The sequence below is a fragment of the Pezoporus wallicus genome, unplaced genomic scaffold (genome assembly GCF_028554395.1).
Source record: "Pezoporus wallicus isolate ANWC-B61680 ecotype Strahan unplaced genomic scaffold, APGP_CSIRO_Pwel_v1 contig_6807, whole genome shotgun sequence".
In the NCBI taxonomy this organism is placed as follows: domain Eukaryota; kingdom Metazoa; phylum Chordata; class Aves; order Psittaciformes; family Psittacidae; genus Pezoporus; species Pezoporus wallicus.
In genome coordinates, this window is record NW_026636431.1 from 808,286 (window position 1) to 827,863 (window position 19,578).

Consider the following 19,578-nt stretch of genomic DNA (forward strand, 5'->3'; position numbering starts at 1 on the left):
CAGATAGAAAACATAAATTACACACAACACAACCAGAAGTCTCACACTGAGAAGCACTGACTTCAACTGATACAAGGTTTTACTCGATGGAAGAAAAATGGAGTTGTAAACGAGGCACTCAGTAAGCAAGATGGTGAATTGACTGTTTCCTACAAGTTGGGTGCTTCTGTGGGGGCTTAAGGAGTAACTTCCTGAAGTTTTCCTTGACACCACCCTCTGTGCAATATGCAAACCATAATAGTTTTATTTTCTATTTAAAAATAAATAAAAAATGGCTTCGGTGACATCTTATGAGACAGAAAATTCACACTCCACCCCATGAACATTACACCCTCTGGTATTGCTGCTATGTTTTTATCATCATACAATTCAGAGAATTCTATACCTATTTTCAAAGTTCAAGAAAAAAAAAAACCCCTCTTCCCCAAATATGGCCCAAAGCTGTTATGAAGCAACTTATTTTTAGAAAGAGCACTTATGTAGATACTTAATTTTAATTAATAGTCTCACTGATTTCAACATTTGCACAGCAAGACAACTCCACACTTCAATTAAAGCATGCACATAAATGCTTTGCTGATTCATGGCCAAAAGCATTACAGGAACATCATTATATAAAACGCTCATAAAATTTAAAGAAAAAAAGCAACAGCAACCTTGCCCTCAAACAGAGCATTAGAAACCCTGTAAAACTCACAGCTTGAGCAGAACTTACAGGTTGCTGAATATATGAATGCTAGGGCCAAGATACATACAATTCAGTGATTTCAGAGTGGGCAAAAGCACTTTGGGGAAATACCTTAAAAAAGTGGAGATTACATGAGCCCCAGCTTTCCATCTTTGACATCTACTGTCTGCTAAGACTGATTTTTCAGAGGTTGAGGATTCTTTACCAGAAGAGCAGAGGCAGCTGCACCTTTACTTCTCGTGACTTGCTCTCTGTTTCCATTATTCACATATATAAGCCAATTTCTTTAGATAAATAATGAAATCCAAAAACACTGCCTATCATAATATACCTATATCTAATCTTGAAATAATATGACACAAGAAACACTAGTTAGGTTTTCTTCACTATTTAAGTAATACCATGAACTTTAAGCTTTATTTTTTAGGCAGAATCCTTAAACATAGTCAAAACAAATTTTTGTTGATATACCCTCTGGTCCTGTAAGCTTGCAACACTTGATGGCCTGTGGCTCACTACTATCAGCTCATAATTTTAGAAGTTTTAAGCGTAAGAAAGCCTCCATTCCAGGACAGCTAAGCAATACTTAAAAAGTCATTCCATTCACATTTTTACTAAGGCATGTAGAAAGTTACAGCTGATGACAAAACTGACATGAATGTAAAAATCTGAAAGTAGTAGCCACTAAGAGTTAAAATGCTTAAAGAAATGCTAAGGATGAAAAGCGGCTTCCCAAGTAATCTGCTTCCTTTCTCCTTTACCACAACAAACAAGCTGCTGTGCAACGAAGAAATTCTTCCCTGCGCGGGTGGTGAAGCACTGACACAGGCTGCCCAGAGAAGATGTGGCTGCCTCATCCCCAGCACTGTTCAAGGCCAGGTTGGACAAGGCTTTGAGCAACCTGGTCGTAATGGAAGGTGTCCCTTCCCATGGCAGGGGTGTTGGAACTAGATCTTTACACAGTCTTTAAGTCCCTTCCAACCCAAATCATTTTATGATTCTAGAATCTCGCTGCTGGGTGATGGGGCAGTCAGAAGCCGCAAGAGTTAGCTGCTAGCTCGGGTGTTCACCTCCTTGCGATTCTCCTTTGGGTACTAGCCTCCAACCAGCCCCAGAACAATCACCTCTCACAACAGATGCTTCAGGAAATCATTGAGCTAAAGACTTTTCCACTTGCAAAACCTGCAATGGTAGTATTAATCAAATGGGGCTTAGAGTTTTAAAGCTGTGCTACAACATGAGCGGCAAAAAGAGACCAAGTCACCCTTTCATTACCTGGAACAGGAGGAACAGGATAGCTCCAGAAAAAAAGACAACTCAAGCAACAAAATGGATGCAGAAATACAGGCAGAAAATAAGTATTCTCAGCAGTTTTCTACAGGACCAGTTTAGACCCAGGACAGCCGATTAGCTCCAGCTTCGCATTAGCCTTGCCAGACTGCCCTGCATTCACAAGGTAGCATACACAAGTCAAAACCCTAACCCTAAGCCAGGCCAAACCCAACTTGGCTCTGCACAGCATCAGCTTGTGCATTTCTCCAATCCTTTCACACCTAATTTACAGAGTACATTAGCCATCCTTGTATCCCTGAGATCTAACCTGAGAGGTGACTAGACTCAAAATCAGTTGATCGATTAATGCTTAAGAGAAATGTAGAAAGCAAACATAACACACTAAAGACTTTCTGAAAATGCATCCTTTTTATTCTGACTCCATTAAGCAGTCCAGTACTTTTGAAAGATTAATGAATAAGCTATCAAGAAATAATACAGAAGAGGAATGCTGATTCTTGGTGAACATGCCAACACATGATCAAGTGCAGAGACCTTTTTGGTAGTGAATAGTAAAGCCAGGATGTTCAAAGAACTACAGGAACACATGAACTTGCCCACTTGATCCAGAACCCAAGTTTATTTGATTTTCATGAAAGAGTATTTTTATAATTCCTCCCTGACTCACAAAGACACTCTGATACAATTAACAGTATAACATATTTATTACTCTCACAAAATTGACAACGCATTTTTTCACACCGAGGTTTAGTAAAGAACAGGAAAATCCGCCTAAACATCCAGAACAGTAAACTTTTATCTTAAAATTAATACCAATTTACTTAAAAGAGAATCAGTCAGTGAATGTGTGTATACACCTAAGGATTATTTCCACAAACTTCACTGGTTAAGCAGGACACAACTGTTACTTTTTGTTTGAAGACAACTACAGGAAGAGCAGGAATACATAAGCTTCTAAGCAAACAATTTACGTAGTTCTAATATGACCGAACAGAACATTCTTTCAAGTTCATTTACAAGCTAAAACTAAAAATGAACTTTCAGGTTCATTTACAAGCTAAAACCTTGGGCATCACATTCAGTATGTATGAGATAACCTATGTGGATACTGACCTTAATAAGAATACAGGGGCAAATTTTGCACAAGGAAGATGTGCTCTTGAACAAATGTTTTCCAATGTATTAGGCATACAGAAGCTTTTTTCTGCATCAAGAACCATGTCACATTCCTTAAACTTTTTATTTTTTGACCAAATACACTGTGGACAACCTATGGAGGCTGCCCCTCAGTGTTCCTCTTTGAGGTTCTCATCTACAGTTTCCACTAACAATGAAAATATGTGGATTTTTCCCCCTCAAAAAATCAAAGTCACATTCAGGATCTGCTTTCCAAAGCTCATGTGGCATAAAAATATCCTAAGTGATTACAGACTTTCAACACTAACAGAAGCTCTGATAGAGATTTTTACTGACTTTAAATCAAGTGCAGAGCCACAACCCAGACTAACACAAAAGTAGGGAGAGCAGAGGATGGCAAGCAGAAGGAATGGATGTGTAAGATTCATGATAATCCACTAACAAAAACTAACAAAACTAGTGACTGGTCTCATTTAAAACACAAATGGAATGAAAAAGAAAACAGTAATATCATACTTACCAGGACTTCAAAAGACTACTTATATGTAAAAGACTGATTAAAAAAAATGAGATATATTTGACTGTATATCCCAACATCAGTCTTTCAGGTGGGGTACTTCACTTGCGACCCTGGGAGACCTGCAGCTCCTCTCACAAGTGCAGGTAACATTAATGTCATAACACCAGGCAGAATCACTGTCCTGCCAATCAAACTCACATACAAATTTACATTTATACCGCAATCCAAACATTCTCTCCACATGCATGTATTCTTGGATGTTTTCACCATTCAGGAGCTACAACAGGCAAAGGGAAGAGAGCTGGCCCACAAAAATACATGACGTTTTCAACCTCTTTGTGATGCTTCATGTTTTCTGTAGTAGCTCTACTAAAACCCTGACCACACTTCAAATCATCACGTTTCTCTAAGTCTTTTAGTTCTGAGGAGTGACCCCTGCTCATCTGACCGAATATATCCCTTCAGTGGATCTTAAAATTATTTAAAACACTTAAAGACAATGCCTCTGTCTCATATTTGGATGCTATAAAATGGGGGAAAGTCTTGTGAGCAGAGGCAACAGGCTCTAACAGCATTCAACCTTTAAAAAAACCAAACTTGTCCACATGCCAAAATCCCAGCCCCACATCCAAGACCCAAACTGTAAACCATCTCCCTGAGAATGATCAAATTACCAAATGTTCAAGGTCGGACACATTTAATTGCTCTGTAATCTGTGGAGTACAAAAAAATTAAGAGGCTGGAAACCGAAAATTTTCTTAAGCTCTGAAGTCGGATGGGCAGAACCCTTTTTTCCACAAGAGAGCATTTACACATCTAATATATTATACTGTAAATAGGTTTATATTGACTTAAAAGTATAATTTTCAACATATTCTTACTGCAGTAAAAAGCATGCTTTGTATCTGAGTAACTAGACCTCCAGATGCTAAAAAAAACTGATACTCCACGCAGAATGTGCATGCTCCTGATCATTTATCTTTCTGCCTCAAACTCTTCCAGTTGTAGAGCATTAGACCACCACAATAAATTAAATAAAATTCAGAATATAGTGTTCTAATAGCATCTGTACAGTTAAATACAATACTGGCAAATGCTTACCAGGTTACACATGCTGAGCAGTTCAAGTGATAATCAGAATGATGGATGTGTAATCTAATGCCCATTCACTTTTATTTATATGAGCCATCAGAAAAAAGCCTCACATACCCATTTTAAGTCAATGGGAAGGATCCCATGTTTCCGGACCTGAGTCAGCGTTTGGTCTAAACTCAGGCACTTCTTTTTTTTTTTTTTTCATTAAACAGAATGAAATTTCATTAAACATGGAATCATAGTTAGAGATGGCTAAGTCTCTACCTTATTACCTTATTAATTTAAATAATTAATTAAGACCCAGTTAGAATTAAACTCAGCTAGGGATCTGAAAGACAACAGGAAGGGATTCTATAGGTACATTGCAAATAAAAGACAAACTAGGGACAACGTGGGCCCTCTCCTGAAGCTATCAGGAGAACTGGTTACCCTGGATTTGAAGAAAACTGAGGTTCTTAATGACTTCTTTGCCATAGTCTTCACTGGCAAATGCTCTGACCACACCACCTAAGTCTTGGAAGGCAGATACAGGGACTGTGAGAATGAAGACCTTAGGCCCACTGTAGGAGAGGATCTGGTTCAAGACCATCTTAGGAACCTGAATGTGCACAAGTCCATGGGACCTGATGAAATCTGTCCGTGGGTCCTGAAGGAGCTGGCAAATGAAGTCACAAAGCCACTGGCCATCATATTTGAAAAATCATGGCAGTCAGGGGAAGCTCCCAATGACTGGAAAAAGGCAAATATAACCCCCATTTTCAAGAAGGGGAAAATAGATGACCCAGGGAATTACAGAGCAGTCAGTCTCACCTCTGGGCCTGGCAAAATCTTGGAGCAGATTCTCCTGGAAGGCATGCTAAGGCACATGAAAAACAACAAGGTGCTTGGTGACTGCCAGCATGGCTTCACTAAGGGGAAATCCTGCCTGACCAATTTGGTGGCCTTCTGTGATGGGGCTGTGGAACTGACAGGTAGAGGCGAAGCAGCTGACATCTACCTGGACTTGTGCAAAGCAGGGGGCTGGTGCACCTCCTGTATGAAGATAGGCTGAGAAAGTTGGGGCTGTTCAGCCTGGAGAAGAGAAGGCTGCATGGAGACCTCATAGCAGCCTTCCAGTATCTGAAGGAGACCTGTAAGGATTCTGGGGAGGGACTCTTCATCAGGGACTGTAGTGATAGCACAATGGGTAATGGGTTAAAACTTAAACAGGGGAAATTTCGATTGGATGTAAGGAGGAAGTTCTTTACTGTAGGGGTGGTGAGGCACTGGAACTGGTTACCCAGGGAAGTTGTGAATGCTGCACCCCTGGAGGTGTTCAAGGCCAGGTTGGACAGAGCCTTGGGTGACATGGTTTAGTGTGTGGTGTCCCTGCCCATGGCAGGGGGATTGGAACTGGATGATCTTAAGGTCCTTTCTAACACTAACCATTCTATGATTCTATGAAAACTTGGCAAAATAAAGCTAGGACAGTGTGAGCTGCAACATGGGGGTGGGGGCTTAACTATGAGGAAGAAATAAACAAGTATTTCTGTAATTTGTTTTCCCACTATTTAAAATGGTTTCTGTACACCTTCTTTGTAAAATAACCTAAGAAATCATTAACTCATCACAACATTTTTCAAGCACTTATCACTACACACTGCCTTCATCCTATAACCACTAAACTTCTCCCCTCAAGGCAAGAAATAAGAGGCTTAGTTACCATTCACATGGAGAACTATGTAAGTTTTCATACCAGTTTACCAAAAAGTAAAAAATAAAGTGCTATTTCTCAAAGCAAAATAATACATTGTATTTGAAAGGTGCTTGCTCTCAGTTCTGAGTAACACTTGTTATATACCTGAAGGGGTTTATTAGGCCAAATCTACCCCGCAACTCCGAGCTCTAACTGCACTGATCAAATCAGTTTCACACATTAAAAAAACGGAAAGCAAGAGATAAAGGTAGAGTCTTAATATCAACACCTTTTTCTGATTTCATAGAGCACATTAAAAAAATAAACACTGAAAATCCTAACCATACATAAAGGCAATTCTTACATCCAAACAATCTGATAATGTAACATTGTGTATCAAGCCAGGTTTTCCATAAATTATGATCTAAACAGAATACTAGTCAATTCACCAGAAGATATCAAAGATATCCCTTTATTACAAATGATTCAAGTATCCTCCCTGAGGCTATGGTTATCAGAAAGCATTTAGTTAGTTCCCAAGCCAATATTTTTCTTATAGTTTCATAATAAAACAGATAACACATTTTTTAATAACTTTTAGCTTTGCTATCCAGAGCAACAAATAATTTCCCAGAAACCTTTGGAAAATCTGACATGCGAAATGGTTCTCTAAGTCAAGTTACATATTATTAAGCTGGAAAAAAATGTGTATCAGCTCATTTGGTCATTGGAAAGAATAGAAAAGTATTGGGAGCTTCAGGACAGATGGACAAATGTCAGGTCATATAAAACACTACCAAGGCTTTATTTGAAGAAAAATGTGAAACTTTGCGAAAGCACTCTGGCTAAAAATACTTCGTGTTGCTGAAAAACATCATCCCTGATGATGGATGAATTAAACTGTCTCAGTTAGAAGAGCCAAATCCAGGCATCCCTCATTTCTGAGTACAATGTTTTGTTGTACCGGTGATTTACTTCAATGGCTACATACAAATAAAAAAGCCCACCTTTAAGTGAAACTGAGAAATTCCAAACTTGCATAATTAATGCTAGAAAACAGAACAGAGTTCACTTCTTGCACAGAATTTACTAACTACATTTTCAAAGTTTACACTTTTTAATGCAATGCTAATGCATCCAAATGATTAAGAAATTATTTTAGGATAGTCTGCAATGAAATATACTGTTTGACTTCCAAAATTACTCTATGATTCCAGTGAAGTATAAAACTCACCAAATATTTCTAAGTACTGAACAACATAAATATTCAGGTAATCGAATTTTAATTATCACTGAGAGTAAAGCATATTCATTTGTCATGCATTGTTATGAAGATACCAACATAAAAACTAAACATGAAGGAAATAATACAAAACACCTGCTTTTCTCATTTAGAGGTTGTCTTCATGTTTCAGCCAGTTCCTCTTTTAATATATTACTTACAGACTTTTTCTTTTGCAGAACATATTCCTGAACTTACAGCAATAAATCTTTCAATTTCTATTTTGTGTTGCACTCCCACAGAGCATACCTGCTTTGTCCGCTGGGCACTGTATTAAGTGAAGTCCTTTCAAAAAGGTTATAGCTGGAGCAAAGGAAGGCCATCGACTTGCATCTTCCCACAGGCTTCACAGCAGACCAGAGTTTACCTGAAAGGTAAGAGAAAAGCAAGCACATCTCACCAGGCACAGCTTCCAAGAGCAGGATACAACAGCAGAAGCAAAGCACAGCAAGCAGGGAACCCAAACATATGCAGAAGAGTCTCAAGATCAGAAAGTACACACAACTGCTGCTCAAAGATGATGAAAAAGGGCAGGGTTTTCTTAATAACCCCGGAATGAATATGCAGAATTTTATCCTACCCAGAAACCAACGTACCTGCTGCACTGAGAACAGGCAAAGATCCATTTTGCAATAACATACTTAGCAAGGGGGAGAATCAATAAAGAAAACAATTTTTTTCTGATGCAGGCTTTGGGGGTTTTCTTCCTATTATTCCTCATTGTGTTCTAACGAAGATTCCAACTTAGACGTTCCAAGTTTTAGCACTGAAGAGCCCAATTTAAGGAAAAAAGTGTAAAGTCCTCTATGAACTCTTCTTTGGATTTTATCACAGCTTGCAAGTCAGAAATTATCATGCACAGTTACACCTTGAGGCTGCATACTCAGCTAGTCAATACACAGAGGGAACCACCCAAATAACGTTACCACGGAGTTACCACGGGAGAGTTTGAGAAGTATTTAATAATACCAATTTGGCTGCACTACAGGAGATGTGCTTCCTGTAGGCCTAATAAGGAAGAGCCTTACAATCCAAGCAGAAGCATTTTAAAACCTCAAAGGACATGTCTTATCTGCACCACTTGTGCTTCTGGAATCCCAGAAATCCTGAAGACAGAAGGCGGATCAGACTGAAGCTTTCCTAGGCACAGATGTTGCAATCACATCTTCCTTAACTGTAAGCTACAGTCCTTGCAACTTTCCGACTCTCCAGCATCTTCTCTTGGTCACTTCATTTTTGGAAATGCCAGTGCAGGAGATAAAACAAAGTGTTTCTGATTATGCCAGGTATACTAAAACACTAACATAAAAGAAAAACAATTCAGACTACATTCCAAGCAAATAGCATGAAAGAAAAAGGTTTGAAGTAGAGATACCCTCTTTCTTCCCTTTCTCCTATTGTCTACACAGTTCACAAAATAACACTTCAAATACTGGTATCTGTTTGATCAAAGATTTTTTTTTTCTTAAAGCGTTATCTAGCAGCCATGAAAAATGACCATTTGTACATGGATGCACCTCAATTTAGTCAGAAATGGAAGCGTGAACATATATCTTTATCCAATTAATTACAGGTGATTTTTACACACCGCTCCCAGGAACCAAACCAACATCAACCTGGGTGTGCAGATCCATGCAAAAGTTCTCCAAATTTGTTTTATCTCACTGAAGATTTGCTCTCTAAACATCTGTAGTTACAAGATCTCTGACTTCATTTGTCCAGTTCCAGGCTCCCCAGTACAGGACGGATATGAACATAAGGAACCAAAATGAGAAAACAGCCCAAAAGGTAACGAAGGGGTCAAAGCACAACCATGCCATTCTGTGACTTCATCTCCAAAGGTCAGGTCTGCAGCAAAGTACTGTTGCAGGACTCCAACTATAATAAGCCTCTTCCTCTTGGCCCACAGATAATAATGCAGACAGCATTTTCAGTGTAGGATTAATGTTTTCATTTATTACTTGGATGATGAACAATGTAATTGCAAAATTTTGTAGTTACCTGGGAAGGGCTGCAAGCATTCTGGGAAGCAGAATTTAAAAAAGTAGGATGAAGGGATTAACAGCAAAACTGAAATTGGGCTATTAATACTGAATTGACTGCAAAAAGTGAAAGATTTATTAACAGAAGCATCATACACAAAAAATGGTTATATATACTCTATTCATCACTGATACTGACTGACTAAGAATGTGTATTATGTTCAGGCCTCGATACACAGATGTAGGAAACAGAGAAAAGCTCAGAAGAAAACCTAAGCAATCAGGGAAAGTTAAAGGAAAATGTCCTTGCTAAGTAGCGAAAAAAAACAACCAAACAAAAAAAATAGTGAAAAAAGAGAGCACAGGCTTTAAGGCTTCAAAACAGGTTAACAGCAGTTACAAAAATGACTATCATGTCCCACTACTGCAAAGGGTTAGGAAAATAATAAAACAGTATTTAAGGAAACATGCTACCTCTTGGGATACTTAAATAAGTTAGGTTATGGAGGGGTTACAGAAATTATCACTGATTGTTTTTAAGACCTAGAAGATGAACACGTGAGAAACCATCTGTACACATCTATCTGGCTTTACAATGAACACTGTATGCCCGCGCACATAACAGGGTCTTATTGTAGAGCAAATGACCTCCAGAGATCTGCCTTTTCTTTCCTAAATCTAAAGGCTGTACGAGTTTAGACTCCTGCCAGGCAAATCAGCAGGTGACCTGACTGCTCCTTAGAGCTCCACACAGGCTTTTGATATCTCTTTTTTCTAAATAGCCAAGGCAGTCTGTGATTGACAATCTTCTATCACATCAAGCATGCTACCTTAAAAATGAAGTACTCTGAATGATCCACCGGGGAAATAAAGTCAAAAGTACAGAGAAGGCACAGCAACCAATCCTAAGAATCCAGTCCTGAGAAGGAAATCAAAACTGCCAAATTGGGCAAGGATGCACATCCTGTTAGTACCTAGAAATACAGTTAGTTATTTTCATTTCTAGCACCTGCAATAAATAAGCCTTAATAAAAAGAAGTGTTTAATAAAGTATTTAGAGAGATGAGGAGGGAAGGTTTGACGTTTCTGAGCTTATTTTCACAGCAGTATGAAAGGAAATGAGGTAGAGTCAGAGCTAATTCTCCTTACATAATTTCACATGGAATGATTAGTTCTGCCCCAACAGTAACAGCTTTCCAGAGGGTCCTACTTGTCGCTAAGATTGCATACAGATGCTGTAAGTGTAGCTTCCCTATTCTCCACTGACAACCAACTTAAAAGGCCTATATAATATCAATTTTACTACAGAATGAAATGCACAGCACGGATAGTAAAATAATGTCACAGCTACCATGAAACTGCAGTTGCATGTTGGGGGTTGTGACTTTTAAAAGCTTAATCACGGAACATTCATAAAGAGGAGCACGCAAAGTAGTTTTCTGCTTTAGCAATGTCCTGTGGTCCTTAAGGACCCTGGTCTGACAGGTATGGAGGAGCATTCGTGTCACATGCCTTGCTGATTTTAGGCCCAAGAACGACCAACTTTTTATGCCTTGCCGGAAATAATATATAGGCCAGCACCATCTCTACAGTCACTTTCATAAATCTGTCTTTACATTTAAATCAAAAGAAAAAAGAAAACTGACTTAATGATAACAAAAGCATATTTTCTGTTAAAGTTTTCTTAAAGCAAGATTGGGACAAGAAATTATTCTGTGAAGCCAACAAGAAGATGTTACTGTTTACCTGGAGAACTTCAGTTTATCTCAAACCACACACAAAGTTATACTCAGAAATTTACTGCATTAAACTGCAATCCAGCAGACAGACAAGGTAAGTGGCAAAATTTTCACCTGGGAAATCACAAACCACAGAATTCCACTGAAAACTACTGGATTACTTATTCTGCAAAGTCATCTTACAACATATTCGTTGCGTAAACCTTGAAAAGAAACAGAATACCTAAGATGCAATATGTTCAACTACTTGTTGAATTTCTGTTTTCTGGAAAATTTGTATGTAAAATAAGTATCAAAGCAGATATATAGGAAATATGACACTGAGGATCAGATGAAATGAGGATCTGTAGTTCAATCAAGATTTAAATTATGAAATGATGGTGCTTCTGAGAAAGCCTTTGCTTAATTACATGCACCAGGCAAGATACTTAAAAAAGCACCTTATTTTCACAATGCAAGATGGACTTTATTCCTGTTTTATTTACAAAGGTGTCATCTGGTAAATAAACCACTATGAAAACAGAATCAAGATCTCCATTGTCAAGTGCTCCATTATAACGCTTAACTCTTGAGGCTTTCCCACCTCCTTCAAACCAACGTGATTGGAAAAGAACACGAAAAAGGTGATATTTTTCCAAGAGCTGGTCCCAGAAACAGAGCTACTCCACTGTTTTTATTTCCAAATGTTCTGCCACTACAGTCCCATACCATCGCTGCTTTATCTAATCACTCACATTCTGAGTTTTCAGCATTCCCAAACATGTACTCTTGCATGTACACACAATGCTTTGTGACATTCAGGAAGTTCTTCTACACAATGGCTTTACCGCAGCTCTGCTTCTATTACATACATTTTATTAGTCTCTAGGAGGATGAACAAAAAAAAAAAAAACAAAAACAACTCAGTTCTCCAAAGGAGAAGCTTTTCTTTGCCTTTTCAGGTTGAGAAAAAATACCAAATGCCAACAGTGAGGTCTTCATCCTCCATTCCAACGCAGCTGGTCACTAAATTCTGCTACAGTGAGTAATGCCCATCATGGAACATCAATTCAGTAAATCTTCCATCCCATTGAAGGAATAAAAGACTGCACCATATTAAATCTGAATCCAACTACTCGGGCATGAAGTTAAGTGGCATGCATTCCCCCCCCCCCTCAACCACAGCTTCTAATAAAGCCTATGAAAGAAATCTTACACTCTGGAGAGTATTTTATTCATGAAGGGCACAACCATCACAAATTTTCTGTTGCCAGAGGCATGGCCAAAGTAACATTTTTAAGGACCACTGTTGTACCTCTAAGAAGAAAACATTCCCACAGTATCTATAGCAATATCAAACCTGCACATTGAGTTCATAAACACAGACAACCTGTTGCACAAACATGCCACTGAAATGCACAAAAAAAAAAAAAAAAACTTGGAACAAAACTCAAAAACAGCATGTGAAGGTACACTGGTTGCACTGTTGGACAGACAAAATAAAGAAAGATGTTTCCAGATGCAAAACTGATTAAATATCTCTTTCGGTTTTGTCAATTTAACTTTTTACTTCCAACAATTTTTAGTAACTATTCAGCAAAATTACAATTCAGCAAAATTAAGGTATGAAGATATTAAATCCAGTTCCGTATTAACTGACAATGAGAAAACTCCTGCTAATCACATTTATTAAATTTTGCACGTTTGACTATATGTAAACCTATACACACACAAATATCTAAATCAAAGTTGCTTATAAGCACTAACTTGCTTCAGGATTTATCTGTCTCAACTGTTTGTGTTCTTTCTTTTCTTAACCCTAACAAGTAATTATTCAGGGAAAAAAAAAACCAAACAGACTTAGTGCCTGGCCTTGCCTGTTCTCCTCCAAGTTCTGCATTTCATCAATAATTTTACATAATTCATTGTTCATTTTAGACATTCCTCCCACTCTCATTTGGACATCAAAGAGCTACTCATACCCAAAATACCAGCAATCTGAAGTACTGGCTTCCCTACTTACTGTCATTTATAACTTGAAAAGATCTTTGATTTCTTGCCTACAGGAAATACTGTGGATCAAAAATAAAACATATATGTATGCTCCCATATATACATGGGGTCCAGAATTTAGGATAACAGACTGTTTGGAGACATGGTTTTCAGATTTAGATTTCATACTCTGCCTGGTGCTTCACACATTTATTTTTTCTTTCACATCTGATGTGCAGCAATATGGCTAGCTAAGGTGTATGCTTAAGACATACTTTGATATGTATCTATTCAGAAGTGAAATTCACACTGGGATGTTTGTCCTTACAGCACTAAGGCACCGCTTCACCACTGCTAACTGCACCACTTACTGATGGCTGCGGGCAGAGGAAAGCAGCCTCACTGGAGCTCCTTGTTAATAATTCTGCCAACAAAGATCAAGATGATTTTCTTGCTTTACAAACTTGGTGGAGATCGCTTCTCACATAAAAATGGAAAGAAAAAAAAACAAAACCAACAAACAACATGGTAGCCAAGGTATTTCCAAAATGGCTGCTACATGGGTTCCTAATAGCCTTGTGTGTATATTTCAGTATGTTCTCATACAGCTAGTCCCAGACAATGAGATACTCACCCCATTCAGCTGCTCAACAAATAATTTGCTTTGGTTTTGTTACTACTCCCACAACACAACAGCTTATGTCTCAAGCAGCAGTACACAGAAGCCCTCAAATAGAGCAGTCCCATTATTTATATGATCATAATTAAAACTTGAAACTTAAAATAGATTCTTAGTGTATTTCCTTACAACAGAATACAATTCTGTTTACACGGGAAAATATATGCTATATATGTTTCCTCTGAACCTGTATTTTAGGACCCAGTTTACACACAAACAGCAGCTCTTTAATTCAAATTATTTAACCAGGTAAGATCTTAAGTCTTTGGCCAAGACTTCCCCTTTCGCAACCAAAACAGATAATACAAGAGAACATTTCACATGAAGGATTTACTCATCAACTGCTGCAGGAGAAACGCCTTCCCTCAATGGCTCTCCCAGTCTGAACAATATAGGACTGTACTGTGTAAACATATTTTTGTGAAGTCATAAATGCAGTATAAATATGTAAGTGTATGTATATTTATATATATATAGTATTTCTTTAAGTTGGATTCCAGCCGGTCACACAAACAGTACGGAATTTAATTACAGCAAATGCTTCTAAAACTACTGGCCTTCTCCACGTCAGGATATGGTGATCACATCTTACAGCTGCCATTCAGGTTTTGTCCAAGAAGTTTACTCCAAGAACTCCAAGCAAAATAAAGCACACCAGTAAAGTGCTGTTTTGCCGATAAAAGCATCTCTCCAGAAATTTTCACCAGCGCAGGATACTGGTCAGAGACTGTAAACTTCCCCTGCTCTAATCAAAACAGAAAATAACACAAGTCAATGCCGTGGACTTGGTCAGAGGCCTAAAATGCCCAAAGCATGTAGCTCTTTTTTGAGCTACATGCAGTGTCAAATGCCGCAACCATAGGACCTAGAAAACACTACTTAAAAAGCTAAAGCAGGAACCTTTTGTTTTCATATTCTCAAATTTTATTGAGCAGAAATCTTTGAGGATAGTTTATTACTTTTACTGGCCACTCTAAAACAGGCCCCCAGCCAAACAGGTCTTTAAAATATGTCTATATTTTAGTTTTAAAACAACATTAAGGAAGTTGTATAACTTTTACATTAGGGCCTAAGTGACTTAGCAGCAAAAGTGACACGTTTCAGCTGTAACACAGGCTATGAGCATGACTTTTGCAACAATACTAGTCGCGTATGGCACCGAACCTTACACAGGAGGGAGATCAACAAGGACTAAGAGGTGCGTTAACTCATGGCAAATCCCGAAAGACTGAAATTCAGGACATGTTTGCTGGTATCATATCAGTGCCTCATGCCAAACACCCTTCCTCATTCAGGCTAAAAAAGACCAGTCCGCTATGTGCTGTTCTTGGCTTCACAGTTTTACTGAACTACTCCCAGCACAGTAACTGACAGTAGTTGTAACGATACTACTGCATGAGAATTCAAACTGTGTTTTATCAGTGGACAGAGGAACTTTGTGCTGTATTTGTAAAGTATCAATGCCTTAAGCTGGACAGTGGGTTTGTTTCTCAGGTTCTGCCATCACTGTTGAATGGCCAGCCAGTTACAATATTGGGAAATTGCTCACAAAGTTTGTAAATACCAAGATACTGCAATATTGAGAATAATGCTTACCTCTTTATATGCGGTGGGCATATAGATTAAAAAAAAAAAAAACAGCAAAAAACAACAACAAAAAAAAACACACTATTTTAAAAAATTCTTCCCTTAATGGATTTATGAAATTTGGATTCAGAGCATTTAAATTTATGTCAGAAAGTATTCTTCCAATGAATTCTACTATGACTGGACTTCTAATAAGGAAAAAAAAAATAAACAATACACTCTACATTACGTCTTGAAAACTCCAATTAAAATTCAATATTGTACTTTGTACAGAGGCTCTTTATATTAAAACTCTGTCATGGTTAAGATTTAGGTTACCCAGGTTAACAGAGTCCAATATAATAATTATTTAGTTACACCAAACCATTGTTATAAGCCACACTGAAATCACTACTCATCTTTACCTGACTATTGGTCTAAACTCTGATCCATGGTAATGCACACCCACTTGTCAACCAGAAAATCCTACCATAAAGTAAGCGTCAGACTCTTTCCCCCGCTTCTTAAAAAAAATGCATGCATTTGCACCTCCAATGGTTTCTTTCCTCCAGTCTGCTACTCCAGTCATCACAGCCATGTGTTAAAAGATTTGTGCAGACATGCCAAGTGTCATTCACCCGAGACACACTTTCCTAAAGTTAGGATTCTTTTGCAAAGTATATTTAAGCAGCTCCTCTGTTATGAAGTGTTATGTCACAGGATATTTTTAGGTTAAAATAATAACAAAATCCCCTAATCTATGTATTTTGCAAAAATGAGGGGGTCTTATGTTTTTGTTTTCCGTGTTCTGTAAAGCATGGCACTATGCCACCACAAAGGTCACAATTTTCTTGACAGTTCTATCAGCATAACTATTTATACATATTACCGTTTCAATTGTGCCACAGTGGCACTTCGAATGCGACTGGATTCAGATTTTGCAATTCACTTCGTAACTGCTTCGGAAAAGCAGTCCCTGCCTCGCACAGTTTGCATTTAAAAACAGCAAGAGCGTATTTAGAGAATCACACACACTCATTTTAAACACTCAGGTACTCGGGAGGCTGCGGCAGGGCCATGCCCGACTGAAGCCTGGCCGGCATGGCACGTCCCAACGGCGACTCCTCCGTAGCCACCTGGCAGGCGCCGATCCCAGGGGAGACGGGCCCCGCCAGGCCACACTCCGTTCCCCGGCTGCGCCTAGCGCTGCTGCCCCGCGTCTTTCTAGAGGCTACCCGGGAAGACGCTAGGGGAAGAGGCCGGAGGGTGCTGACAGGCCTTGCCCGGCCCTCCCGGCCCCGGCAGTGGCCCCGAGGGGCCGAAGCGCGGTTGCCGTGTTTGGACCGCCGGGGAGGCGGCACCAATGCCGGCAGCTGCCGCTCCCCACCGCGGTTACTCCCCAAGGAATGACCCCCTTCCGCGGGGCGCCTCGCAGGCCCGCGCGGCTCCCCGCCTTCGGAGGCCACCGCCAAGGCCGCGGGGCCGCGGGGCCATTTTAGGGAAGGCTGGGGTGACGGCTGTCCCCGACAGCGCCTCCCGCGCCGCAGGTGCCGGGGAGCCACGTCAGGCAGAGCGCCCATCGCCGCGTCCGGCGGCGGCGAGTCTACTCCCCTCGCCTTCCCCCCCGCGCCGAGCGGAGCGGGGCCCGGAGGGCTGAGCCCCCCCTCCGCTCCTCCCGCGGACCGCCGGCCGCCTCTGGCCCTCTCCCCTTCCTCCTCGCCCAGCCCCGGGCCGAACGCCCGCCCCGCCGCTCCGCGCTGACCCCTTCCCTCCCTCTTGCCTGGCGCGGGCGGCCCTGCTCCTTACCCCACCCAGAGGGAGCTCACCTCCTCCTCGCTCCCGCCTGGAGACCGTCGGCACCGACGCGCCGGCGTCCCGGCCCCTCCCTCTCCTCGGCGCGCCGCAGAGCCAGCCTCCCCCCGCCGCCAGCCGGGCCCCCTCCTTCCGCCGCCCCGGGCCGGGCCCCGCTGCGTGCCGCTCACCCCCGAGCCGGGTGCCGCCCGCAGGGAGAGGTGCTCGGGCCCGCCCGGCGACCTTGGTCCGTGGCGGCAGCTCCTCGGCAGTGGCCGAGCACGGATGGACCTCCCCGCCGGCCGGAGCTCAGCTGCTGGGCTGGGGAATGAAAAGGAAAACTAAGTGGAGCAGAGCGGTGGAAAGGAAAACAAACCATTTGTAGTGATGCTGTGACACCTGCATGACAAGCATTGAGGCCGTTCAAAGGAGTGTTGGGAGAAGGAATGGGTAGGAGGAATAATTCTATGCACCAGGTGGACTAAGGAAAAAGAAAAGATGCTCTTCTGAAAAAGGCAGGTGAAAGGAGGGGAAAATCAAGGCTGTTATCAGTTCTATATGAGTAGGAGGTGTGTGAGCTTTTTTTCCCCTGATAAATCAAGCCTTTTCAGGTGGTGGAACTCCAGGGAAAGGCCAAACAGGTGTGACTATTACAGCCTGGTTTGTGAACCCTCTGCTGCCTCAGTGAATAAAGAACCTCTCTAGCGAAACTTTTTAGAGGAGCAATGTTTGTTAAGGTGACTCAATTTAGCATGGTGTTATCTTTGGTATGTAGATGTAAACTGTTCTGTTTTTCATAGGAAGTCATAATGAGTAATTTCTAATGGAGTGATGAAGCAAAATTTCCGAAGAGTACAGCTGTTAGAAGCATCAAGACCAGTAACTTGAGGAATTATGTGTTTTTTCCTACTCTGGCTATTCAGTGATTATGAAAGAGTGACGAGAAGGTTGATTTGCATGAGAAATACCCTTAGGATAATGCAGCAGTTTGTTTCACAATTTTCTATGTTCAAAATGCCCAGTAAAGTTGTTTTCCAAAAGCTTTCCACTCTCCTGGACTTCTAAATTCCAGACACTATCAAGCTATGGAAATGCCCAAATGTCACAAGGCAGGCAGTTCTTCCTGGTTTTTACCTAGGTGGAAGTGGTAAGACTTGAAAATCTTTAAATATTTATCACTCACATTATAAAAAATTGTATAAATCTAAGTGTTTGTCTTCCAGACATCATCAGGCAGGGTGAGAGATGAGGAGACCTTCAGTCCAGCTGAATAATTTGCCCCCGGCATGTGCTGGGACGTAGACAAAACAGGATGTTTTATCCCCAATTTATGGATAGAAAAATTGAGGGGAGGAAGTGAAGGCATTCATTTTTCAAGTGCAGAAGTGCTCATTTGTAAGCAGGCAGTTTAGTCTTGAACTTTTTATTCCCTTTTTTTGAGGAAAAGGACCATGTATATACAGTTCCCATTGAAATTACACTTGAGGCACCCAAGCAGAAAGACTTTGGCCATACTCTTCTGGGGTCCCGCAGCCCTAATCCCATGTTCTAATTGGCCAGTAATCTGTGGACAGATATTGTAACAGTTCCTTTAGAATATTTTTCTACTTCTTACTCATTTGCATACTAATGGCATAAAAATAGGCACTTCCTGCCAGTAATTAGTTGGAGCCCAGAATTTAAAGAAAGAAAAAGACCACAGCATTATGGCAGACGGATGGTACTGAGGAAGCTGCAAGAAAGAGTCACTTCTCTGGAGCTCAGAGAGTGCCTTTAAAGTTCAAGGCTGGCAACTCTGTTACCTCTGTGTGACAGGGTTTAACTGTTTGCTTGGCCTAATAACTTTGCCCCTAATGAGACCCTCTAACTTTTTTCATGGCAAATCAGTCTATCTGTACTGCATGCCATCATGCTGCTGTAAAGGTTTTTCTTATTTTGCCTTTTTTCCCAGAAAGAATAATGCTAGTGGTGAAGTCTGCACCATGACTGTAGTTTCTTGTGGAACACCATGACTCAGACCAGCACAGTCTGCTCAAAGGTGCTTCACCTAATGTGTCACTGTGGAGCTCTTAACCACATCCAGACTAGTCATGCGAAGAGCTGGAGAGTCTTTGGTGTGTGTATGTGGTTATTTGATTTCTCTGTGTAGGTCATAGATTT

General features: G+C 40.5%; 1 protein-coding gene across 10 annotated transcripts in view; it reads right to left on the bottom strand.

Annotated features, from left to right (window-relative positions):
• GTDC1 (glycosyltransferase like domain containing 1) overlaps positions 1-17,604 on the bottom strand; it is a 311,499-nt gene extending 293,895 nt beyond the window's left edge. For 2 of the 10 annotated variants that reach the window (XR_008971079.1, XR_008971080.1), the window contains exon 1: positions 17,454-17,579. The gene's annotated coding sequence lies outside the window, so the exon portion shown is untranslated. Of the gene's footprint in view, positions 1-17,453 lie in introns of all 10 variants that reach the window. The other 8 variants (XM_057400253.1, XM_057400252.1, XM_057400259.1 and 5 more) reach the window with 7 other exon arrangements.
• Positions 17,605-19,578: the final 1,974 nt, after the last annotated feature.